The sequence below is a fragment of the Haemaphysalis longicornis genome, unplaced genomic scaffold (genome assembly GCF_048455015.1).
Source record: "Haemaphysalis longicornis isolate Haplotype H1 unplaced genomic scaffold, Haemaphysalis longicornis Haplotype H1 scaffold_3, whole genome shotgun sequence".
Lineage (NCBI taxonomy): Eukaryota > Metazoa > Arthropoda > Arachnida > Ixodida > Ixodidae > Haemaphysalis > Haemaphysalis longicornis.
In genome coordinates this window covers 139,098,620-139,121,165 of record NW_027526335.1, presented here as the reverse complement: position 1 = coordinate 139,121,165, position 22,546 = coordinate 139,098,620, and positions in this window count along the sequence as shown.

The following is a 22,546-nucleotide window of genomic DNA, read 5'->3' as shown; positions in this document are numbered from 1 at the left end:
TGGTCAATGTGGAATCGAAAAGAATGCGTTTTGGGCACTGAATTCTCTGCTGTTTGTCGATAAAGAGTTCACCAAAGGTAATACTACTGTTTCTCCATTATTTGGCACAATAGACATTCCTGTCTTCTGCATACAACAGCACTATGTTTGTAACATTTGCGACCTCCGTTGCACCGAATGCAATACGCAATACGCCGGTTCGCCCTGTGCGCCCACATTTAAAACTACAAATAGGTGAATTATGAACAATGATTTGCGTTTTCGAGGGCGACATTTTTGTGTATACTTGCGGGAATCTGGGTTGTGATAACATTATAAATTTTGATAAGGCTGATATGATAATGTCGCCCAACCAGGTCTACAACCAGGTATTTGGGTGCAGTAGGGGGATTGAAGTGTTTAACGCGCCGACGCAACGCAGGCGATCACACACGCCATGGTGGAGGTCTCCAGGTTAGTTTTGACGACCTGGGGATCTTTACCGGGCGCTGAAATCTCGTACACACTTCCGTTTTTGCTTTCCGCCTCCATCAGAAGAGCGGCCGCCGGAGCCAGGAATTGAGCCCGCAACCTAGTGCTCAGAGAACAAACTGTTATCTACACTCATATATGCGCACAAAAGGCAAAAAACAAACCGAAGTGCACATGCAAACACACTTGCGTGTTCAATAAGAAATATAAAATCAGGATTTACCGGCAATGGTAACATACAGGATAAGTAAGTGCCGCAATGAATGGCGTAGACCACAACTGGACAGTGATGGGATTCCCCGAGTTGTACTTTGACTTCGGTTTTATTCGGGTGTTTACTATTTTAGGAAGCATTAACCACTTTTATATCTTTGAAGGTAGGTAACAAAACAGAAAAGTACCTTTCTTGGTTCACTGCCCGCCACAACGTATCGACGCAACACTGGCTCCTAATTCGTTCGTTGATAGTTATTAAGTCGAAATTGCCATTTCTCGCATTTTATTGTAATACCTAAACTTTCCTGGTTCACACTGAGTTGGTGCATGGTGATCCTGGCAGCAATCCACTATGTGTAACCAAGCTGTTTGTAAGTGGGTTGTTAGTCAGCCAAGCGTATGAGACGATTGTGAGATGGAAATAGCCCATCTAAGTGGCTGAGAAAGATAAAAATCCGTGTAAAACAACAAAACACTTTCAATTCGACCAACAACATCTGCAAATAATACCTCCTTGTCTACATAAAAACAGTTTTTTTTCGGTGATGAGCTTCCAGAATTTCTGCCAGGTTTCTACCTTCCAGACGATTCTGCTGTGAGGAGACATTGCCAATATTTGCCGACAGATAGAGCCCAACCTGGAATAAAAATCACTGACTACTGGTTTGAACATGGCAGAAATGTCCTGAAAATAAGTTTTTTACCTGTCTTTCTGCTATAGAATTGTCCGTAGCTTGTTTCTCGGTTTGGAATTTGGCCTCAAATACACTGTCTAGTCACGACATAGTACATATTTGAGGTATAAGTTGGCATTTTGGCTTTATTTTACCTGTTGTTCGCAAACGCAGTGCCATAATTTCGCGAATGATTGGTAGGCTTCTCATGATCAACCTAACTTGCAAACACAAAAATTTCCGGATTAATTTCATGAATTCCGTCGCCTACTATAGAAAGGTATTTATAGAATGGTTGTCGTCAGAGCTAAAACTGTGTTTTCACTCAGTATATTATTGGACAGAGTCTATAACCAGCCATGTAAGATGAGGCAATTGGGCACAAGGCTGCGGGGAACAATTTTGACGAATAAGCAGAAAACCCGCAGCGATTCAACGTTAAAGTTTGAACATGCAAATTGTCGCTGTTACAGAAATGTTCATCGTCCTAAAAATACATAGGGGCACTACATTTCTGTTATACTTGTTTGTGAGCAAGGAAGCTCGGAAAAAAGTATTAAATGTATGACTTGTCCACAACGACATCGCGTATTCTATATATCTCCTGTATTTAAATCGCGGTACCCCAAATCACGCAACCGTTAATGAGTCATTTAACGTTGTCTGGTGCCTCGTGGATGGAGATCTAGTTTGGGGTACAGTATATCGCTTGAAAGTCTCGTACTTCGCTGAGAGAGAAAAATGAGGTCGATTACCACGAGCAAAACGGCGCCAAACTTTAAGGCCTTGTGTAATGATTCCTTTTACCGATACAATCCAGAAAACCTTAGCACAACGTTTTGCGGTGATTCGTCCTACGTTTGGGTCGTTGCGAACGGAAAGACCTCATCAAGAGTGCAGATACGCTGTGCTAGCGTCAATAAAAGCGTTTGGCCCTCGCGTACATCTTTTATGTTGGGAGGTAAGCCATCCGCACTATTCGTTTGTTTACTGTTGGCAGAGCATTTTGGAGGGTACAGTCAAGATGAAATTGAAGGTAATGACGGGAGCGTCAATTACGGGCCTTCCAGCCTACACAGCAGCTGTTTTCAGAACTTTGGAGATACAGGTGACAGTGTCTCCTTCCTGGGATTGTCTCTTGCATAACACAACCCTGATACGATCTGTAACTTGGTGCTGCTGCTTGGTAATTTTCCACTCGAGGGATCCCCTCCAAACTGATCCCTGCCTAAATACTAGCGTCTTGTTCATTCCTAACATGGGAGCATATAAAAGTCCTAAATGAGGCATAAGACGACTATGTTGCATCTACAAATGCATTAAAACAAAATGTTTCAGATTTTTCTTCCTCCGAGCGTTGCAAAGCTGTGCTTTGAAATCCCTTTGCAACATTGTGTGAAAACCCGCGTTTGCTCATTTTTTCAACAACATCTTGCTGCAACATGTGAGTGAACACGAGCCATTGCCTTGTACTGAAAATACGATAAAGGCAAAAACGTCCAACAGTTAATATTCTGAAGAAAAGCGCAATGGCATTGGACAATAGAAGGTGCTATCATAAAACAGACATAAAGAAATGGCCCTAAAAACAGAAGCGCTCTGTCCTGTCAATCTCTTGTCCCGTTTAAGCGCTGTAGTCCAAATGTCAATTATCTACCCACAAGCCCACACTACCACGCTTTTTCAGGCGATAAAGCACTTCTCGTCATGAGACAAACCCCTGAAAACCAGTAACTACAGAAATTGATAACGCAATGAGCGGGTTGCCAGTGTAAAGAAACGCCGGTGCTGATGGCTGTTACCTTACACTCTGTCAGCGTGTGGCCCTTGAAACGATACAAAAGGTAACGTATGGGTTGCCATCCGTGAGCTTCTCTAACATTTCTTTCAGTTTTAGGTGCACTGAAATGGAAGCTAGACGTAATAGAATCACGTTACGAAACCGTTTATTGCTTCATCCTGCCAAGTTTTGCAATGATGTCAAAACCCTGACGAAGACAAACGGTGTCATGTGAAAGTCGATTACAGGTGTTATTATAGAAATCGTTTTACACGATGAGCGCACAAAAATGAGGGGTATCCTTGCCCAACCGACGCAACCTTATGCTTCTAGGCGAAGCAGGTTTCTTGAATTTTAGATTCTTGTTGCCGAAGGTGCCTACATCTTGATAGATTGAAAATCTGGACATCACATTCCGGGCCGAAGTTGTTCGTCGGGCATTGAAGAGCCCTGTAACCTTTCCAGGCTTAGGTACGTGGGAGCGATTTGGGAAATATCAGGCACAGAGTTTTTGCAAGAGCTAATTCCACTGCGCCGGTCAGTGATGAAGCACGGCAGCACATCCCAAACCGGTTACTTAGAAGCGCACTAAGCTTGACGCTCTCCGGCAGCGACCACGCGAGCCCAGAGAACGGCCCGAGCCGTCAGCGCAGCTTCTTTAGGGCAGGACAGCGCGACTGGTCCTACAAAGCGCCAGTTACACGCAGCTTACCCCACAACGAGCGCCTGCACACCGAATACACTTCTCGGACACACAAAGTGGGTATGGATCTAGTACTCAGGACCAGCGGCACCCACCACAGATGGCGCAATGGCAGGCGCCTGGGATACCGAAAGCACGGTCGTACCCAAAGCACGCTAGCATGGGTGGGTTACAGTGCAGACATCAAGTGTGGCCGGGGTGTGAAATAGACGAACTAGTCGAACACCTCGCCTGTATATGAATAATAGGTCTGGCGTTTCTTACTATACCGCCACAGACTTGGTGGAGTCTTAAGTTCATACGTTTTTCCCGCTAACAAATATTGGCAAATACAAAATTCTTAATGGCTACTCTTTTTCTTCCACTGCCAAGCGAAATTATTAAATGAAATGTAGGAGGTTTCTGCGTGCCATTTTAGGAATAAATGAAAACAGCGAGTGTGATATCTAACAAAAGCCATAGTTTTAGAGCCAGTCGGAGTTCATAGACGTTCGTGACCTCCATGCCAGAACTTATGAATTTGTGCTGACAATTCCCTGTCAACTAAAGAACGTTTTGGCTGTGTTACTTTAAAAAATAAGGCCTATGGTTTCAGCAAAATATTTAGAAATTTTATACCCATTTCGGATCAAATTATTATTAGCAATAGTTTGCATGCCATTATAACTTTACAGTAACACAGTTGGAAGCCGTGATTGCTGTACTCGAAGGCTCCCTCTTCGGTACTTTTTTTCCACGTCGGCGATGGAATTTTTCTCGGCTTGAAAATGCGGCCATTACAGTAACGTATGCGGATGGCGTCGTTTGCTTTTAGAGGTAATTCATTTTCATAGCTAGAGAGCCAATTCGCACTTGCCATGGTTTTGCAATAAAAATCGCCATTATTCTCGCAAAAACAAACCTTATGGGCATTTCCGTATACAATCTACGGCGCTTATAGATTTAAAGGTTCGTTGAAATTTATTATTGTAATTAATACCAGAAGCGAGAAATTACAAACAGGTGATCAAAATATTTTTAGTCATTTTCTACTTAAAAAGCATGTAGTCTGTTTTGTTTCCCCGTTTCAAAAACAATATATATATGTATACATTTTACGTTTTAATTTACTTCTTCGAATCACGGTTTGCAACACTGGACACACTTTTGGATCCTCGCCATTTGTCACAAGAAGAGTTATCGAAAGAAATGACGGATTTGAAGCCCCGATTTCCTCAGTTAACCAACATTTACCCATTTAAATATTGGTGATTTTTTGGGTGTCGCTGAGAAGCTTGTCAACCCTGTTTATAAGACAATGTATTGAAATCATTCATTATCTGTGTATTCGTGCGCATCTTGAATTTGAAGCACCAGAAATACCGCAGACCTCAAGTTGTACTTACAATTTTTCCGAAACAACTACGGTGTGCGATGTATATGTAGTACAAAAGTGTGAAGTAGAATACCAATAGAAATAGCAAACCCGGAACTTGCGTCATCTTACTTAAAAGATGGTATTTTATTAGATAAAAATTTAGGAGCTATATCTAAATTTAGGATACTTCCAGGTTATATTAAAAACACTTGAAACTCTTTGTTTCGGTGTTTTTTTTTCAAATAAAATTGCTCTTTGAGTCCAATCAGAAAAAATAAGCAGTAATTTGAGCCCTTCCTACTTATACTGAATAAAATTGCTATTTATATATTTTTCTATTCATAAATCCGCGCAGAATAAAAGGATAAAATTGAAGCGCTTTTCTACTTGTATGAATAAACATCCTATTTATATATTTTCGAATTCATAAATACGTTTTATTATTGACTACAAAATGTGTCAAGTGTACAGGAAGGGCACGCAGAGACCCAAGGCGCCCCAATCTAACCTAACGAAATAAAAAATGTAACAATAATAATGTTGGGGAATAAAAATATCCGTGTGCTGCGCTTGGCATTGCACGCCTTTCAGGTTGAAAAGCCTTCTGCATCGCCCCCTCTGATCCCCCCCCCCCCCACCCCACATTTCTTGGAGACTTCTTTGTACGCGAATGAGAGTACAGAATTGTTGGGGGCAATCAGTAGGCCCTCCCGAGTATACGGTACCTGCTTAGTTGAACACGTAAATTACTTTAATAGAAAGAGCCAAAACAAATTTGAAATATGCCGAGAGCTGGGAATGGAGGCAAAAATATGTTTTTAAAATGATCACCAGATTCCGGAGATTCACAAGAGTGCGCTCATAAGTCAGTAATCCATGGACAATCACTTTGTCAGTACAACTTGTGGTTCGTGTTTTTGATTTTACAATTTGTTCCGAAACCGATATTAGGTGTTCCAATGGCGAGGGCCAAATATTTCATACAAGCGAAGCTTTTTAAGGTTTATTCTATCAGAGCTGATTGTGACCAGAAATTCAGCTCGGCGATGAAGGCCGGTGGAAAATGCTAAGAAATGTGTTGGGGATAGCGCCAAGGAGGCAAGGAGTCTCAAGAAAAAAATGCGGTTACAGAGGTCCTGATAATCGAACCCGGAACCTTTACATTATGAAACGGCAACGTAACCACTGGGCCACCCGAAAGGCGGGACGATGAACGGGTTGAAGCGCCAGGGAAGGATAACATGTTCCGCCAATTGAGAAGAAAAAACTATTCCCGTAGTGAGAATCGAAGCTGGCTCCCTGGCATTTTAAAACCAGTGTCTATCCGAATGCGCTATCATCGTACGTACATCCCACAGCATTTCTCTTACGTTCAGAGCAAGACCGGTGGCTTTGGACTTCGGCTAAGTTGAAGTGCACTTTGGCTTCGGGCTTCGGCTGTTTGGATTTTGGATTTTAGAAGATGGATTCCGAACTTCGATTTAAATCTGCTTGCATGAAGAAAGCTCCGCTTTTTACACAATTGGTTTCTTTAAAAAGGGGCGCACCTCAGAAACGCAACGTTAAATCAAGTGGATACCACCAGCTGCGCTGTTTTCTCACTCTTCGCATCTGAATTGCCAAGGGGGCAGAATTTTGTTTGTTCGGTGCCCGTAAATGGTGGAGCCAAAGACATATAAGCAGAAGAAATGGCAGTTTAAATCACACTCAGCGGCATCGCTTTGTTTTGAGATAAAAAACTTATTAAGGTGGACTTCATGGTCAAGTTGGTAGGTATTCCATTGTAGAGGTGTAAAGTGAAAACAAATAAACGAAGAACGAAGGATGACGGCAGGAACACGCACTTGTCCCTGTAGTCCTGCTTCGTCCTTTGTCTAATCTTTCGCACTTTGAACGCCTATTAGGGTTGTTCCCAACAATCCATAACACAGTAATCGACACGTTTTCGATTTGTGGGCTGCCTGTGTGTGTCCGGATGAAGATTTAAATTAGTCAGAACGTAGTTGCATTCAAAATATGGACTAGTGTTCTGAACTACTTCCTAGAAGTGTTTTCAAGCTACCAGGTGACGTACTACGAAGAATAACTCACCAGTCCTTTCGAACTTTTTTACACAGATGGAGTCAAAAATTATGGTGCGAGGGATACCTAAAGTACGCCATCCATTTGGGTGGACTTCCACGTGCGTGGTGTGTAATAAGCCTGTGTGGTGCTCGGGAGACCGGTCGCTTTGTATGTAGCCTGTGTTTATTCATACCGGGCTGGTACTGGATTGAAGGTAAGACTGCACGGGAAGAGGATATGGCTGCTAAAACGCCACAAATGGAGAAAATGCTGCTCTGTCCTGCTCTGTTGTCGCAATGCCAGTACTACGGCTCGATTTCAGGGTCGACCTCATTACTTCGGAAGCACGGTGAAGAGAACACGATAATGATTGTTTTCGGTCTGCTCCCATGTCCATTGCAAAAACGAAGGCTTCTTATTCGGATCGCATTTCGGCAAAAGTGGACTCCATTGCTATTGTGTGGACCCTGTAGAAACGAAAACTAAAAAGAACCAACTTGCGAGAAAACAATGCGGCTGCCGGCAAAACTCCATCCTAATCAGAGGAGTTGTATGAAATATCGCCAGCAATAGCATAAGGTGGTGTTGTGTTCAGACGAACAACATGACACCAAAGAATTCTGGAATGCTCCGAACGAGGCCATGAGAGATGAATTGCGTAGCCGAACCAGAACAGTCATTCAGAGATACCGAACGCTCTCCAGGATGACAGCATGTCAGTAGTGCATTAGATGACATCGTATTTATTTGATGTAAAGGGGTTCATCATTCCTCGAGAAAGGAAAACGGGACACGGGTCTGTCTGGGTATTCTTAGAACCGATATCCCAATATTCTCGCATCTAAAAAGTTTCAAATATCGTCCGGAATACCGCTTGTAGTTCAGACTCCTTAAGTACGTTATTGGTGTCATCTACTGGTGATTAAAAAAAAGCACGAAAGAATGAGGACTGGGAGTTTTTATTGTGTGGTGTAACGCACCCACACTACAAAGGCGATGCGGCGCGACGAAGTGGAGGGCTCCGGATTAATTTTGACCACCCGGGAATCTAACGTACACCGAAATTCGTACACAAGGGCGATTTTGTTTTTTGCCTACATCAGAAAAACGGCCGCAGCTGCTGGGATTTGAACCTACGATCCTGGGATCAGCAGCACAATGCCGTATTCACTGAGCCGCTGCGGCTTTTTATCACATTTTTTTCAAAAACATGCGTCCAGTCAAGGTTAGAATAAAAAACGGTCTATCATGGTCCGGCTGACGGAAAAACGTAAACATCTAAAGTATGCAGTTCTTCCAAAATTGGCAGCCATTCAAGGCCAGCGTCTTGTAACTCGTGGGTCTCGTACAGCATGGTGATACTTTGTGCGAAGTACTTGCTCAGAATGGGTGCTTCAGGATTGGCAAGGAGTTCTGCCATTCTGGACCATGAAATGGCATGCCGGCCTAGAGCCATGATAGGATCGTACGGCACACTACTATCAATTTGTCCAGTAGAAATCGTATACCATCTGGTGAAACGGGCAGGTTTTTCGTTAAAGTCCTTTGCAACACATCCTAGAAAAAACTGCGTCTAAGCACTCCGTGAACACATACTCCACAGTTTTTGGCTTTCCACATAATGTGGAATTTGTTTACCAGGCCACAAAAAACCCCTTTCTTCCATCCGAGTTTCAGCGGCGTGGGGGGGGGAGAGGAGGGGGGTGTTGGTGTATAACTTAAAAAAGTGTTTTCACGGGTGCTGGGACAGCCATTTTCTAGGCGAGATAAAATATCCTGATCAGGAACAGGCCTGGGTACCGATGGATACAGGTGTACCGGAAACAGCATTGCTTTGAAATTCTTGCTGAGGGTCTTCCTCGATAAGGTTGTTAGATACTTGAGTCCCCTAATTGCCTCCTATAGCCTTTCATTGTACCACATCTTTCATTCGCAGAGGAAACAATAAGCATGGGCAATGCATTGGCTAGTGCTCTCTGCGTGAATGTTCGTAGAAAGGGTTTTTGTGAGTCTCGTAAAAGCAAAAACCGGCTGAGAAAGCTGTCTGACATAAATGTGAAATAGGCCGACACCACCCTCCCTCACCCGCCGAAAAAGATTAGTTCTACTACAGCGCTCAAACACCGATGACCGTAGCAAAACAGCCAACACACGACGTATTCTCTGAAAATGAACTCTCGAACAATGTAGGGCTTGTAACATGCACCATATTTTTTCCTAAAATAAAAAGATTGCAAATGGTACCACGTGCAAAAGCCGACTCCGCGCCACCCCCGCGTTGTTGTCCTTTCACGCAACCTTTCTGTTTCCCCTTCAAAGTACTCGTCGTTTCGTTCGTACTGGCCCAACGGTATCCCCACATGGCGCACCGGCGTGTGCAACTACACCACGTTCCCAAATCACAGGGTGCCGATTCCCACTCACAATAATAAACGCTACATTTTGACCACCTAACAGAACCAGTTGTTACATGGCAAAATTCCAAGGATATCCTTATAGCTTTGCCAGTACTTTCCTTGTATTCACAGAAAACAGTTACGTCGTCAAGGTATGTACGGTGTTTCACCCTGGGTCAGTCCTGCGGGAATGGATTAACAGTTAAGATGATACGCAGATGACCGGACTCAAAAGATTGATAATACATACTGCGGGAAGCAAATTTATAAATTTTTCAACAAAGACCAGAAGTAGCTAGTAAAAAGTCACGCACGTCTCTGTGTAATGACGATGGTGTTCGAAGGCGAAGGTTTCTCGTCAAGGATTCAATTGGTTGCCCACTGAGTTCCAACTTTCATTCGTTGAGTATCGACTATGAGTTTCATGCAGTGTATAAATCGGATCGCCCCGGCTTTTACTTTGATTCTTCGCAATTCCATTTCGTGCGAAGAAAGCTTCGCGTTCAACCATCACCACCGTTACACAGAGGGTGAATGATTTTTATGTCTAATTTTTCCCGTTCATGCACCCCTCTCCAAACGGAAACTGCTTTGACCATGTCGGAATGGCGCAGTAGGGTAGACGACAGCTTCATAACCCGATGGACCCAGGCTCGATTCCGGCCACGGAAAGCAGTCCTTTCTTGAGGTGGTTCCACCATCGTGATCATCGTCAGATAAAGTTGGATTTTCTGCAGAGCCCTTAAGGGGCTCGCCGACGAGCCAGTGAAGCATAGGAAGCTTCAATTTAAAACAAACTCACTTATATCGCACAATGGCTGCGCACTCCTACTTATTGTGTTCTACTTAAATCTCTGACAGCTATCTGATACGCCTCCGGGAATTGCTGCATGCCGGCATAATTGTATTTCTTCTGATGGGGCAGCTTCCCAGATGATGCCAGCCTCCGCATGATGCGCAGTGAACCGAAACGTTGCTTTCCGGGCATGTCTTTAGTGGGATTTGTGGGCTTGCGTATTGTTTCAGCGGGTCATTAGGGCACATTTTGGTTTTTCTAATTACATATGCGAGCGACCGCATGAAATTACTTTAAGATACGTGACCGGGGTGTCGCGCTTCGTGAAGCAAGTTGTAGGCTCCTTTGTACACGTTTTTGTTTCTTTGTTTGAGGGTTCAACATTCCCTCGATGACTCAAGCTGCTCATTTTAATTTCCAAAAACGAACTATGGCAACTTTTTTAACCTATCGGCTAAACCATGCCTACGTGGTGCACTTTAAAAACGGTGCTTGAGTTTACTATGAGAAAACTAACCAGTTCCTTAACACAGCGCCCACGACGGACTCAGGAACTGAAGTTAGCAAATGTAGCCTTAGGGAGTTATTTAACTAGAGCAGGTATTTGGCACCATTACCTTCAGCAGGAATGGCCTAGTGGATAATACTCCCCTTAGCTACATGCTCCTACTAACTGGTCATTAGGAACCTATAAAAAGCGCGACCTTAATCTAGTGTGTACATACTAAACTTGTCTACCCTCTTTTTGCCGAAAAGGCTGTGAAATGCTTGACCCATGACAATTTTAAAAGGTGTTCTAACCAAAAAGGAATAAGATTCAAAAGAGGTCGTACTTGTGAGTAAACAGCCCAAAGTAAGGGTACGGGCAGTGAAGCTACACGTGATAATATGGATCGGCGACCGAGCAGGACAACGCAGTGACACGTTCAGCACTCACATATCACATTTTTTATTTTTATTGGCTTTTTTGACAGGATGATTACAAAAATGGGCATTTTGCCTAAAGTTTTGATCTCTAGTTATGTTTTGTATATCAGGGCATGAGCTGTGTTATAAATATTATCATGTGCCTGTGCATGACTGTTTTGTGTGCTGGAATTTGCTTTTTTTTTACTGATGTGCACATGGTTTTTGTATATACACGATTGTACTTTAGCAGTAATTGTACGGTAGCAGCGATGGCGTAGAGGTAGAACACCCGTCTCGCGTGCAGAAGGAGCGTGGTTCGAATCCCGGTGCCGGACAATTCCCACCGGATTAAAAAAAAATCCGCGTATTGATGGAATTGCACAAAGGGGCTTGGGGTGCGGCCTGACCACGGCGACCATTGCCGGTAATGCACTCCCTCACCAGAGCAGGATTGGCCACCCTGGTGTAGTAATGGCCACAACCTCCCATGAATACGCCAACTAACCCTCGGCCCTCAGTCCCCAGCAGCTGCGAAGCAAGTGACCACGGCGGCGGTCAGACCTGTGACGCAGCAGAGGGTGCTAAGAATCCCTGGATCCGGACAGGCCGCCAATGGAATCGGAACCTGGCAACGTTTAACGTGCGAACCTTATCTAGCGAAGCAAGTCTCGAGGTGTTGCTTGAGGAATTATAGGGCATTTAATGGGATGCAATAGGGCTTGGGGAGGTTAGGAGGGCAGGCGAAGCCTTTACGGCGCTGAAAAATGGACACGTCCTACGTCGCCGTGGTCTAGAGGACAGAAGAGAACTGGGAGTGGGATTTGTAGTCAATAAAAGCATAGCTGGCAACATAGACGAATACTATAGCATTAACAAAAGGGCAGCAGGTCTTATAATTAGGCTCAATAACAGGTACAAGCTCAAGGTGGTGCAGGGCTACGCGCCCACATCCAGCCACGACGACCAAGCAGTGGAACGCCTCTATGAAGATGTGGAATCGGCAATGGCTAAAGTAAAAACGCCATATACCGTAGTTATGGGGGACTTCAATGCTAAAGTAGGCAAGAATCAGGCTGGAGACAAGGCAGTTGGGAACTGTGGTCTGGGCTGTAGAATGTAGAAATAGCAGGGGGGACCTACTAGTTGAGTTTGCAGAACGGAATAACCTACGCATAATGAATACCTTCTTCTGTAAACGGGAGAGTCGGAAGTGGACCTCGAGGAGCCCGAATGGGGAGCACAAAAATGAAATAGACTTCATATTATGCGATAACCCTGGCGTCGTGCAGGATGTGGAAGTGCTCGGAAGGGTAAGGTGTAGTGACCACCGTATGGTAAGATCCCGAATTAGGCTAGATTTGAGGAGGGACCGCAACAAGCTAGTACGAAAGAAGCCGATAAATGAGCTAACAGTAAGACGTAAAGTAGAAGAATTCAGGATCGCGCTGCAGAACCGATATTCCGCTCTTAACAAGGAAGCCGAGTTTACGACGCAGGAAGCCAGCGACCACCTTACACGCAATATTACGGAGTGTGCAGTAGAAGTCGTGGGCACTATAGCTAGACAGGATACTGGTAAACTTTCACAGGAGACGAAAGATCTAATCAGGAAACGGCAAACCATGAGAATCTCCACCGCAGCTGACAGAATAGAACTAGCGGAGCTCTCCAAGCTAATCAATAAGCGTAAGACAGCTGACATACGGAAGTATAATATGGAGAGGATCGAATACGCTGTAAAGAACGGAGGTAACCTGAAAGCAGTGAAGAGACGTCTTGGCGTGGGGAAAAATGAGATGTATGCACTTAAGGATAAGGAAGGCAATGTCATCACAAATAGGGATAAAATAGTCACAGTGGCCGAGGAGTTATATAGGGATCTGCACAGTAGCCAGGACATACAGGATAATGCCGAACGAGACAGTAGTTCACAGGAGATAGACATCCCACCAGTAACGACCGAAGAAGTAAGGAAGGCTTTGAAAGAAATGAAAGGGGGCAAAGCACCTGGTGAGGATCAGATAACAGCAGACCTCTTGAAGGATGGCGAAGAAATTGTCCTTGAAAAACTGGCAAACCTGTATACGCAATGCCTAATGACCGCAATGGTACCGGAATCTTGGAAGAACGCGGACATCATCCTAATTCATAAGAAAGGCGACATGAAGGACTTGAAAAATTACCGGCCGATCAGCTTACTGTCAGTCGTCTACAAGGTATTTACCAAGGTAATCGCTAACCGAATTTCTGCAACCTTAGATTTCAGTCAACCTAAAGAACAAGCAGGGTTCCGTAAAGGTTATTCAACAATGGACCATATTCACACGATTGATCAGGTGATAGAGAAGTGCGCTGAGTATACTGAACCCCTATATATAGCCTTCATAGATTTTGAGAAAGCATTTGACTCGGTCGAAACCCTAGCAGTTATTCAGGCATTACGGAACCAGGGGGTAGATGAGCATTATATAACAATACTAGAGGATATCTACAATGGGTCTACAGCTACGATCATCCTCCATTAGGAGAGCAGTAAAATACCTATAAGAAAGGCTGTCAGACAAGGAGACATAATCTCTCCAATGCTATTCACAGCATGTTTACAAGAAGTATTCAGAACGTTGGATTGGGAACAGGTGGGTGTAAGGGTTAATGGGGAATACCTCAGTAACCTCAGATTTGCTGATGACGTTGCCTTGCTAAGTAACTCGGGGGACGAATTGCAAAGCATGCTTTCCGCACTGGGCAAACAGAGTAGAACCGTGGGACTGAAAATTAATATGCAGAAAACTAAAGTAATGATCAATAACCTCGAAACAGCACAGCGGTTTGACATAGGTGGCGAGGCAGTGGAAGTGGTAAGCGAATATATCTACTTAGACCAAGTTGTGACCCCAGATCCAAACCATGAGGCAGAGATAATTAGAAGGATCAGAATGGGGTGGGGTGCATATGGCAGACATTCTCAGAGAATGAATAGCAGCCTACCATTGTCGCTGAATAAGAAAGTGTATGACAGCTGCATCTTACCGGTACTCACCTACGGGGCAGAGACTTGGAGGCTCACTAAGAGGGTTCAACTTAAATTGAGAACAACTCAGCGGGCAATGGAGCGGAAAATGATAGGTGTAACATTAAGGGACAGGAAGAGAGCGGAGTGGGTCAGGGAGCAAACTGGTGTTAAAGATATATTAGTAGAAATTAAGAAGAAGAAATGGACGTGGGCAGGACATGTAATGCGAAGGCAAGATAACCGCTGGTCATTAAGGGTAACATGGTGGATCCCTAGAGAAGGCAAGCGTTGCAGGGGGCGGCAGAAAGTTAGATGGGCAGATGAGATAAAGAAGTTTGCGGGGATAAATTGGTCACAGTTGGCACAGGACCGAGGCAATTGGAGAATAATGGGAGAGGCCTTTACCCTGCAGTGGGCGTAGATAGGCTGGTGATGATGATGATGATGACTTTAGCAGTAATACTTTGTTGCACTTGTTCCTGTCATCCTCTTCTGTCGCTGTCAAACTTTTGCCTGTATATATGCGAATGTATCTTACCAATAAATCCTACCTATAAATCTTACAAATAAAGAAAGTGGAAATACCACTTGTTCATGTCATCCTTCTTTGACTCTCATCCAAATTTTGCACTTTACACGTGTGAAGTCGCCCAAAAGTTCACATCGGTCAGGTACATGAGAGATCCAGAACACCACCCACTAAAAGTCCGCATGGCTTCACTTAATAATTAGGCTGTGAGCTTCAAGTGATACCAACACTAGCCATCCAGAGTTAACATCTATGGAGAAAAAGTGAGTAGTATAATGCACAAATAAAATTGGAAAAGATTTGAGGCTGTTTGGGCACAACTTTTTATTGCAATCGAATATCCTGAAAAAATTGCCGCGTGGTGGTTATTAGAAACTCAAGGGCGTGGAAATGTCTGCGCAGGAGGCCGCCTGGTTCTTGCTGCGGCAGGAAACTAAACATCCCCCTCGCGAGGGGCACGATCAAATGCAGAGCATTTGCGGGGGCGCACGACGTTAAGTAGTTTGCGTTACGTTAATGTTATTGCACTTGTTGCTGTTGGTTGTTGTATTGCAATTAAATGAGGAGACGTAATTACGTGGTCACGTGACATCATTTATTAGCAGGTGGGTATGATTATTGTGGCGCAGTGGGAAGAGCACCATGTACCTCGCGTTCGCCCACAGGTAATGAATGCGTTGTATCAGCAGCTTCTTGACGTAGTTTGAATGAGTCAAGGATATAAGGCGCGTTCGTAGCCCTCCATTCTGTATCGGCTTTGTGGCGCAGTGGGTAGAGCACCATGTACCTTGTGTTCCGCCCGCAGGGTCGTGGGATCGAAACCAGGTGCCGGTAGGTATTACTTTTTTTATATAGTGTAGGGGGAGGGGTGCGGACTACTACGGACAACTAGAACGGGTGGCATTGTAAGTTAAAGAAATGCTCTGCATTTAAAACACTTTTAAATGATGATGTGTACACTCGTATGAGCACTATCAGCTGCAACCCTTCTTGAGAATGCGGGGTGATTTCAGTGTTCCTTTATTACCACCAATGGTTCAATTGCAGGTAGCATTTCTGGTTCTGAGGGCTCAAGTTTATGTATTTACAGAAAAGTACCTACTGAGTCTTCCATTTAGCCAAAAAAGCAACTAGTGGCACGGAGAGAGCGAGAATAAAGTAGCGGCGTTCAAAATCTATCTTGCTGCTTTTATAGCCGTCTGATAAAGTCAACTGATCGTGTCTGTAAGCTTGTCGCAAAAATCAAATAAGTTTCCGACAATTTTAGAATTGTGCAGTGTAATCTAGGCTAGTGCAAGTCAGTGTAGGGATTTGCAAAATTTTTATTCATCAGGTGGGGTGCTGTAGTTATTATGTTCGATAGGTCATAGACGTTCGTTAGTATCATTAAAGGGTGGTATAAAACAAGCCGCTGTTATTAAGTGCATTCTCTAGACTATGAATGTTAGTATGTGGGGTGCAAACTTGTGGCAGAAATTACGTATCGACCTGCGACGTAGCAAAGTTCGTAACAGTTTGTAAATACCGCCGTTACTACCCTAATACTACCCTTTTTGTTAAGAGTGTATAATAGCTGCTCTTTTATTTGCTATGTCCCCAGGCTTTTTTCCTGTTCGCCCCATCATTTTGGCGAAAATTTGTTGGGGTAATAAAAGAATAAATAAAAAAACTCGCGGACAGGCCAAGGCACTATAAATTTGTAATTGAGACCGCCAAAATTGCATAAAAACAAGTTTTGTTCTGAACATTACGAGAAATGGTTAAGGAGATAGCCACGGATAATTTTTTTTGATGTAAAATAGAATTCCAAAGGCTCCGCGCTTGAGATTCTCCCGTGCAATAAAAATTCGAGATTAGTCCAAAAGCTATTCTGCGTTTTATGTGGGGGGTATTAAAATTTACGCTATTGGTCAAGTAATATTGGTAGGCCATTTAGGCAAATTTTATGGTGTATTATTCTAAAGGACTGGTGTTAAATTGTAATATTCTCGTAACACATGCTCCTTTATGTTGTATTGGGGACGGTGCCATGGCGTTGTTGGTTCGCCTTCATCATACAACCATTTTTCCCCAATCTTTTGGGACAGTGGTATACGATGCTGGTTGTTTCACAGGAACTCATGAGGTAGCCGCATTTTGATTCATCGCAGCAGCTCCAGCTCATCGAGGACGCACACCCTAGTTACCCCTTCCAGCCTTCTCCCGTGCTCCGTACCCGGTTTTCTTTGTTACGAGAGCAATCATGTTTTGGGGCCATCTGTTGGCAACTGCTTTTACGTTTTCCCGAATTCTTCTACTACCGCCTCTCTCCAGTGCGCCACTGCTGCGACCGACCACGTTTCATAGCGGTTGTTGGTTCAGACCATTCAGGCGCCATCACCCTACAGAAGTGTCGCCGACGTTGGTGCTGCACTCTTTTAATTAGCTTGTAGTACTTGTGTCCAATGGGGTTACTGCATTCTATAAATGTTAACATAATTATTCGATGTTTGAGTCTTTTTGGTATGCTCGGCCAATCAGCGTTGTTGGCTTTACGTATTGGTATTATCGAGTGTGTTCACTGTTTTCTTCCGCATTGATACCGCTCCCATCAGCATGCTGCAATTACTTTAGTAACCTAACCTAACCTAACCTAACCTAGAGACGTACATGGCTCTACTACATTTTTATAATATGAAGTCACACTAAATTGAGTAGGTCCAACTTTATTACCAGCTTTTGAGGGCCGTGGTGGTCATGATGGGTCAGTGTTTCTCCGGCATTTGTACATACCAATATTTATCCACACGGATGCAAAATGTGTTATGTTAATCATCAGCTCAATAACTTCATTTTCAAATCAAGCAATCGAGAAAAAATCATTTTTTTTATTTTATGTAACTAACGGTAGGCAATTTACTCCTCTTCGTTCCACCAAGGAAGGACACTTTGTAATTGAGAAGCACCAGAAATATTCTCACGTTTTTAATATAGCGCTACACGACGTCAGCAGTGGCGAAATAGAGCCAGCAGTTGCACAATAGAGAGAGAGCAGTGATGCAACAAAGGCAACAAATAAAATAATAAAAAAAAACTGATATCACTCTCTTAACTGCACGTTCACAGTTAACTGATAAAATTAACCGGAACTTCAACAGAGCAGTCGTGTTTACAGAAACGGCTCTGGTGTTTGCTCCAGTAGATGGGTGCCAACAGCACACATAAGATTCTGCGGCGTAAAAGAGTGTCCGGGAGGTCGTCAATCTGACCCCTTTGCTTATAATATCAAGGGTATTTGTTAGAAGATCGCGAAAAAGTTCTACCACGGTTATCGAGACAAAGAAGTCCTCTCATTTACACAAACGTGCATTTTCTTTTCGTGGTCGGGTAAGTTCTAAGAAAGACAGCATTATTCGGATCATTCGTCGGGGATTCAGGTCTTTTGAGTGGCACCATGCCGCTATTATATGTGCCATATGGAAGTTTTTTATTGTGCCGAAAAGCCTTATATGAAACTACCGAAGATGAAATGTTACGCTTTAATACACTCCTTGCAATTGTCAACAACTGTAATGATACAATCATAAGGTAACTGGACTGAATGGCTCCATATCTTTTTCTATCAAACATACGGTCTTCGCAACTACTGAATTCCGTCTTCCTATGTAAGTTTCACCAAAATTGCAAACACCCCGTCAAAGAACGAAAGCTGCATGGGAAGAGAATGGCGCAGAAAGAGGTTTCTGGGAAGGCATCGGGTTGCCTAAATCGGCGATCTAGGCGCCCCAGCACGTCAACTCTGGATCCGCTCAGAGTGGCTGTGCACAAATTGCGCAGCTTCCATAAGTCCTAGTATTCAAAGTGAGAAAGGAAGATAAATTTATCCCAGGCGGTGATGCCTTCAGAACTCTTTCTGAAGTTGGTGATCTCAGAGGGACATGTTACTACACGTGCCTTAAGTTTAGAGATCGGTGTTGGTGCCGGAGAAATCTGATAGAGGCTGAGGTAGAGTGGCTAGTCGTGCCACACCGGCGGTGTTATCTTTGCCTTCTACGATTTCGCCGGTGTAAACAGTATTTCTACCGTGAGAGCTAAGCGAGTATACACATACGTATTTTGCCAGAAACCAGCCGGCAGCGGGATTTTTACCACCACGCACGATGTCAAACCGCGCGCGAGTGCACAATTATACGCAGCGAAAGTGTTTTCTAAGGTTGCTCTTTTCCTTGCGTCTTACTGCTGGAATACATATCTCGAGAATTTGATGAGATTCAATGTGTGCGAAGTTGCTCTTTGAACAAAAAAAACTTCGCATATGGATTTTCTTTTTCGGCGAAACTTGCAAAGTTGACTGGGAAGCAGTGAGACGTAAGACAGGGTGGACTTGCAATAAATTTATAGGAGGCGCTGCTGAGTGACACAATAGGAATTATTACAGGTCTTGCCAAAGCCAATTAGCCTCACCAGCATTATGACCATGGCAGAGTGAAAAGAAAAACACTTCCTCAACTTTGGTGATGCAGTTACGAAGCCCGACAAAAATTATCCTACCTACTATCAATCCGAAGACCATAGTATTTACCAAACCCATTGTTCACGCCGATTTGTTACTTACCAGTGTACCTCGAACCCCAATGAACAATAATTTACTCATCAACACCGCATTGTACCATAATAGTGCGTTAAGGCAGTGCGTAATTGTACAAGTTCCTTTTCTTTGTTTGACCAGTTTCGGATTACGAACCGAACATGTCGTTCTTGCCTGAAATATTTTCGTTCTATGACTGCAAATTAAAAAAAAAGTTTTACGATGTTTTACGAGAAGAATCTTTCTTAAGCGTCCCAACTGCGCTAAATCACGCGAAACTAGAGCAAAAGTGATTGCCATGAAGAATGTCTTCTTACGCAGGAGTGACAAATGATGAAGGGTTGCGGTCATGTCTTCGCATTCTTTTGGGAGGAAGAGCTCGGGGTCTGCCTCCGTGCTGGAATGTAATTCTAGGCGCAAGTTATGAAAGAATATTGTTCAAAATGATGACAGAAATGGTCAGAAATGAGTACCTATTTTCGTGATGAGAATCACTGCCATACAGCACGCAGTAGTTTTGCACGTTAAAATTAGAACTGTGAAAAAACAAATGCTGTACGATAAACGGCTAGAGGTTACACGTTAAACGCCCTTTTACACTGCTAACTGCTAAAAAAGTATTTGAGAGGTAGTCAAATAATAATTGTAAGCTTCCCGCATGCAAATATTTCTCAAATTTATTGGCAAAATATTTGCTGAATGCTCTCTTTTGTGTTTCGCATACATAAAGTCAGTTGAACACTAAATATTCGTCTGAAAAATAATAAAGGGGGTGAAACAAAAAAAAGGGAATTGCGCGGAATACAAGAAGTCAAGGATAGGATTTCCCAGGTTCTATGGCAAGTTGAGATAACCTTGAAAAGAGAGCATGGCACGGGGCGTGGTTCATTAGTAAGTGCCGCGCGTGATGCTGAAAGTATCGGCAATTGTGTATTAAACCTGGGATAATGTTTGGATTCCTGCTGTCATAAAATAGGCAACAATCAGTTCTGACTGTTTTCAGTCATGCTTACTAATTCTTGATTTCAGACGCTTTAAAATGACGCCGCTCATAATTTCACATAGTTGAGACGCTGTTAAGCTGTGTTTCTCTTTTTTTATGAGATTGTATAACAGCCAGCGGAAAGCGACACCCAGATTTCACCTTACAGTCGGCCAAAAAACACCCTTAGCCGCGTTAAAATCGTTTCAAAGGTAACAGTGTGTTGTGGGAAGTACACGCCAGTCTTTTTTCTGCCCGCCTGTTACCCTTATTGGCCAACAAACAACCTTCACCTTTCACTGCGGAAAAAAATTCAATGCGCATGCCTCGGAAACAAACACCTACCTCAATCGCATAAACTTCCGAGTAATCAGAGTTATAGGCCACGGAGTAAGACGTAGGAAGGTACGACCGAGATCCAAGCCGCAAATACACCTACCAAACGATGTACTTTTCAGGGAACTTCCTTGTCTTGAGGACATTTTGTGAACTCCATAAAAAGCTATACAAAATATCGCTGAGCATTTCGACACCTTCTGCTAGACAGACAACCTTCCAATACCCTTGCAGACAGTGGAGGTGCGACTGGTACCGCTAACGGGCTAATTATTGCAGGGATTTTCAATCCGAACTTTTGTACCGTCTTGCGGTTAAAAACTCTTCAACAGGGTAATGTTTCTTCTACAACAACATATCGATGTCATCCAGCAGATAAAAATTGTACATTCGAATTGGGAAATATTCTTGATCACCCAGGACATTCTCGTTCCAACATATGATGACGCTCAACACTCAGCTCTCGCCTCAAGCACGAGGCAGTGCCTACAACTCATGTCCATCCCCTAGGCATCTTAATTAATATTACGCAAGAAGACGAGTGTCAGTCCAAGCATATGCTTAAGTACATAGCAAACACGAAGGGATGCTTTACAGGGACGCAGAAAGTTTTAAACACCAGAGCACGTGGGCGGCAATGATAGTGACGCAGACAAATGTTTAACGCGCTGAACAATCCCCACAACTGTGACTCAGGAACCTACCACGCCTTCAAGGCAATGGCGATGTTTTATGTCTCCCAAGAAGCTTGAGGCCGATCCACTGGTTTACTTTTGTACTCCGGCAACCCGTGCCTCACGTGTGCTAACGCCGCAACTTGCAGGAGACGATAGTCTCTAACCCGGCACACCTATCCTCGTCGGGAAACAAATTCGCCGACACTACTGCCTGCACACTTAACGACGAAATTAGAGAAGAACCTTATTTGCACCATTTGTACCCCAAAAAAACATAACCAAAAATTACAAGCTAGAACGTACGGTGTGGGTGCAAGAGGGCCATACACTAATTGAAAAAACAGTGTGCAAAGACAAGCGTATCAAACAATACCTTCAAATATACAAAGTAATGCTGAACACAAAAGTACTCAATTAAAACAAGGGAAAGTTTGAAGCACGTCATGTGCTCAGAGTTTGAGTGCAGAGTATCCAAAACATGACAAATGTAGGGTCAAAGAGCGTGTTTCTGTTGGTATGAGACGTACTGAAAACGGAGAATAAAGTTAAGAGGCTATCATTCTGCACCAGCCATATTCGAATCAATATATAGTTAGGAGAGCACTGGGTCATTACAAAGAATTCTTGATTGCATACAAAATACTCTCTTAAACGCACGTGGGCACCGGGCTTTGTTTTGTATCTACGTAGAAGTAGTCATGCGAGTGGAGGGGTTTGCTTGGCAACTACTAGATGAAGCCAGCCCGCAAGACATAGGCAGTCGAATACAAATTGAATTCAGTTGAAAAAAAAGAAGGCATATCTTTGTAAAGGCGCTCCATTGCATTGCTAACCACGTAATATCGGCTTTGATGTAGCTTTGTCAATTTCTGAACATACCTGTTTACGCTGTACATGGACGTTGTACGAACGTTTTTGAACTGAGGTTATATTTGCCTTGTCAACTGAAAATGTTACTTTTAAACGCTACATTATTACGCTGAGAAAGAGGCCTCGTCTTTTTTTGCATCGGGTTTGTGGCATTTATCATAACAGGCCTACTAACTGGGCTAACTTCGCGCAAACGATGCTTTAAT